Below are 5,554 nucleotides of genomic sequence, written 5' to 3' on the forward strand. Positions count from 1 at the left end.
GTGTTGCTTTGTTCTTTTATGAAAATGCTGAGCATAGGTCACTATTTTTTTTCCCCTGTAATACCTGCTGGTGTAAATGAAGGATATTTCTGCAGGGATTTTGCTACATGGTGATTTATGTGTCTGGCTGCAAAGTCAAAGATTTTAAACTTCTATTTATCTTAAGGGCATTTCGGTGTACCATACTTTGCCTTTTTAAACTCAGCCCAGGGTATTTTATATTCTCTCTTGGGTGTAAATGAAAAGCAGCATTGCATTTAGAAAAACTCTTGAAAATTCTTGTTGTAAATGTATAGTTGGCTGGTAATTGTCAGGGTGTGTGCAGGCAGAAGAAAAAGAGGAAGGCAGAAGGCTCCAATACAAAAGTGTTTACTTACAAATATAACTTTATTGATACATACAGGCAGGATATATACACAAATTACGACGTTACATAGACGAGAACGTACAAACAAGGACTGACTAAACAGAGGGAACTAAATACAGACACTGATGAACATAAACCAGGTGACACAGATGAAGATGATTGATAAGACACAGGTGATGATAATGAACTAATGATGGTGGACATGGCAACGGATGAGTGGCGGGAAAACAAAAGACATGTGAATATTAAGACTCAACAGAAACACAACAGTTACAGTAAAGGACTGAATCATTCACTTTGGACAGGATTTTTGGCATTTAATGCATGCATAGCTGGCCTTGATTAAATTAATTAACATTGCAATGTGAATTGCTTGAATTTGTCTGAATACATCAATTATTTTCTGGCATGAATAAACATGCAAGCAGTAGCATTTAATTCTTTCATACTACATTCAAATCATAAGGAAATGCAAGGTCAACTTCCTCATTATGCTTCATTCAGAATAGTCATGTGAAATTGGCTTTGGATAGAGACTCCTCAGTCTATGTGAAATGGCTTATTTCTTCATCACTACACAGTCAATTGTGTCACAGATTTTTGAAAAGCTTTGTTCAGAAGACCAGAAAAGAAAATTAGATCAATCCCTATAAGTCTTTCGGGGACTGAGACCACATGGCTTTTTTCTCTTTGGGAAAAGTGCATCATTGCAGTGGCTTTCTGGCAGTCAGCACGAATGACTGGAAACTCTCCCTGTCTCACTACTGTTTTTCAGGTCTGCGTTGGGTCTGTAGCAGCATGCTGCAGTGTCTCAGGACCGGCACTCTTTAACCATCCATCACGGGGAAATTGAATTGTTCCCCAATGCCAAGATGCCACCGAGTCCAATCGGCCATTATTTTTTCCCAAACCCAACAGCTGGACTCTAGTACTGCAAATCAGGGGTGACAGTGGGTTGGATAGGGCCCTGATTGATCTCCCTCGGCCCCGTGCGCTCAGGGCTAAATGACCCAGCACTTGCAAATCTGCTGAGATCTGGAGCTTTGGATATAGATGCACCCTCCACTTCCAATAAACCTGGAGAGTGGCTGGCGTTAAAACCTGATTCAGCATTTGCCACTGTTTTGCTGCTCTACATCATTGTGCTTAGCAAGTGGATTTATTATTGTCATTTAACAGATCAGATGAATCTTGAATTAGAACATTTAGCCGTTGATGTTGTCATGCGGTTGTGTCTGAAAAAGCTGCCCTCTTGTGGTACAGCTGTTATAATTTTTTACAGTCTATTTTATACTTATGCTGATAACTTGTGGTGTCATCAAAGGCAAGGGAAATATTTGTAACACTTATTTCTTCGTTTTACACATCACACATGTCAACAAATTATAACATAATTAATCAACCGTATGAGCACAGGGTAATTAAAGTGATTAATTTGAGTCATCTAATCACAGCGGAGGAATGCAATCATAACTAAATGCATCTCCATAACGGTGATGATTGATGTTAAGGATAATATGAGTTATTGTTTAAGATAAATATAATCATTACAGATTATTAGTATTATTTAGACCCTATCTTATTCATTAGGGAAGAATTTAACAGTTTGGGAATCTATTCCCCCAAAATAGAATGTAACATTATCAAAGTGGAAAAAATCAGCTTGCTGTACTGTAGACTTGTTCATTCACATGCACCCAATTCACTAAGAATACAATTTTACTTAAAATGAACCACCATTTACCATATTTAGGCAATTCTCCAACCTGTCAACACATACTGCCATTCACATAATTTGCTTTTTAATATTATTATAAGAAGCCATTACAATTAACCAGTGAGCCATGCAATTTGTGTAAGTGGTTCGAATATCTCCACGTTTCACACCAGAATGCATTTGAAGCTTTGCAATATTCTGCAGGAAAGATCAATGAGTTCGGTAGAACGTTGATATACTCAGAACAGAAGTAATGGACATTAAGGCATTTAGTATGTTATGCTGTTTCTCATGTGAGGACTGTTGAAGTCACAATAGCCTAATTTCCAGTTTTATTATTGTTTTGGGGACATTAAGGTCTATGTGAAAAGGAGCAGATGGCATTGTGATGAGTTCCAAAAACAAAAGTGCTGGCGAGACAAAGGTCCTGTCCTCTGGTGCATTATTGCGCATATAGCACAACTTCAAAAAATTGCTTTGCACATATTATTCAGCTCTATTTTGGTCTTTCGTACAGCTCACATTCTAAGCACAAGTAATGAATCTGCAGTATAGACAGTGGTTTTCTTTGTTCTTTTTTTTGTCCTGCATGTCAAATTTCGCCCTTTCAGCAAATAAAACAATGCTCACAATCTCTAAACTACAACTACTGGTTAAATTAAAGGGTTAGTTCACTCAAAAATGATAATTCTCTCTTCATTTATCATTTGCCTAGACCGACTAGAGGACTACTTTTAGTGCTTTTTGTCATTTTTGGACACTATTCACTTTTTAGACTGAACATTCTGCTAAATAAAAATTTGAGCTACACGAGGATGAGTAAATTAGAGAATTACATTTTTTGGGTTAACTATCCAGAAGCACTCAATGTAGTACTTAGAGAAGTATTCGCGTTCCCATTCATCTTAATGTCAGCTTCTTGGCTGGCGCAGGGCCCCTCGGAAGTGTGCGAATGGATGCTGTCATCTTTGCACATAGGTGCTCAGTTCCAGGAACATTTTTCGTGGGACTAATCACTCATCTCGAGAAAAAGTGGTTAAAAAAGCAGTCTATTTCACACTTTCCATAATTGAATTGACCACTGCAACTAAAGAAATGCTGTTCAATATTTTACAATTTTGGTGGGGATTTTCCATCCATTGACTTCTGATGTTTGTATACTGATAATCATATATTTTTTTTATCTCCTAACTTAGTTAACCCAAATATGAAAATTGCCCCATGATTGACTCACCCTCAAGCCATCCTGGTTGTATATACCAGGACATCCTTCAAAAAAGAGTAGGGGTTTAACCCCAGCATCCTGGCCAAATTTGCCCATTGGCCTCTATCCATTATGGCCTCCTAATCATCCCCATATACTGATTGGCTGCATCACTGTCTCCTCTCCACCAATAAGCTGGTGTGTGGTGGGCGTTCTGGCACAATATGGCTGCCGTCGCATCATCCAGGTGGATGCTGCACATTGGTGGTGGTTGAGGAGATTCCCCCCTTCCAAGTGCTTTGAGTATCCAGAAAAGCTCTGGCTCTTCCCAGCTTTATAATGGCAGTGAATGGGTTTTGACATTTTGAAGCCCAAAAAAGTGCAACCATCCATCATAAAAGTAATCCATACGGCTCCAGGGGGTTAATAAAGGCCTTCTGAAGTGAATCGATGCATTTGTGTAAGAAAAATATCCATATCTAAAACTTTATAAACTAAAATAACTAGCGTCTGGCAGACATGCCAAAAGAGTAACGTCTGAAGCGATGTATGACTTCGGATTTAGGAGCGTAAGCTTTGACGCCTTTCATGGTTCAAACAAATTGGGCTGGGCAACAAACTCAAGCTCCTCCGACATTTCTCTTTAAAAATTCTCATTTTATTTTAGACTTCTAATTCGTGACTGGTGTTTTGATGCACTATGCTCTGCGCTTCCGCTTTCGTAAGTAATGCGTCAGGTCAGGGGGTACTCTTTCGCCGTAAATCGATGCGTACGGCCATCTGTCATAAGTTAGTTATTTTAGTTTATAAAGTTTTAAATATGGATTTTTTTCTTACACAAACGCATCGCTTTGCTTCAGAAGCCCTTTATTGACCCCCTGGAGCCGTATGGATTACTTTTATGATGGATGGATACCCTTTTTTGGGCTTCAAAATATCAACACGCATTTACTGCCATTATAAAGCTGGGAAGTTTTTTTTAAATATAACTGAACATATTCGTCTGCATGGCTTGAGGGTGAGTAAATCATGGGGTATTTTTCATTTTTGGGTGAACTATCCCTTATGTTCACTATGCTGTTTTCCTTGAGGGAACCATTTCTGCCCCCGTATTCCAGGTTACTGTACTTAAGGGAACATTTGGTCTCCAATGTGAGCAAAACTTGAACAACACACACATAAAGCAGAAGTGTCCCTTGAGAAATTATGTATTTTTTTCAGTTGACAATGTGAAAAAAAAAAAAACTCTATAAAGTAGATATCTGTGACATCAAGCACATTCGTTTTTCAGTGACAACAAGGTCAACAGTTCAACATGGTTCATCATAGTGTTCTCTAGCTCAGTCTGTGTATCATGCGCAATGCTGCAGAAGTGCTCTTTTTATAAACAACTCTTCAAATTCAATACTTTTTTGCATCATGAGAGCATATTTTGTTTTCATCGTTTGTCCGTGGCTGCTTTAATGAGTAAAAGAGGGCAGTTCGTGCTGATAGTAGCACACACTCGCATCCCAATCACCGCTACTCTTTTACAAGCAGAGCTCTGAAACACTAGTATGTGCTTTCTGAGCCATTCTCAAGAGGATGCAGCAGTCTCTGTTAAAGATGAGTTATCGGGGAGTGGTCAGGTGGTTCAAGAACAGAAACAGAGCGACACTGGGGTTTGATCTGGAGGAGTAAAGAACAGTATCTGCTATTACACTCAAAAAAGAAATATAATAATACATCAAAAATCTATGAAAAATATACATAAAACAAATAACTCAAAATAATGAATTTACTTTTAAAGCAAATCAAAATGTTGACTTTCATGTGTGATATTTTTTAATTTTTTAGCCCGTTTTGTCCCATCTATTCTACATTTGGTTCTCTAGTTTAGTGTAATGATGTATAGCTGACTTCAGTTGTGCTGCAGTCTGGCATAAATGAAAAAACTATTACACACACAGATATAAGACTCATCAGCAGAGGGAGCTAGACTCCATCCAGTACACTCACAATGCCAAGAGTGTTTGGCTGTGTTCAAAAGTGCTGAGTGCATACTGCACTATATACATTGAATGTTGCATATTTACGAAAATAGTGTTATGCATCAAACATTTAATGTAAACAGTTTTGCACTGTTTCTTTAAAATTTTAGGTAACACTTAACAACAAGGTTACATTTATTCAAATTTGTTAACTATTTGTTATCATGAACTAACGGTGGAAAAATACAATGAAAAGCATGTATTAATCGGAGTGAATGTTGATTTAATCATTTAAT

The sequence above is a fragment of the Phoxinus phoxinus genome, assembly GCF_949152265.1.
Source record: "Phoxinus phoxinus genome assembly, chromosome: 11".
Taxonomy (NCBI): Eukaryota; Metazoa; Chordata; class Actinopteri; order Cypriniformes; family Leuciscidae; genus Phoxinus; species Phoxinus phoxinus.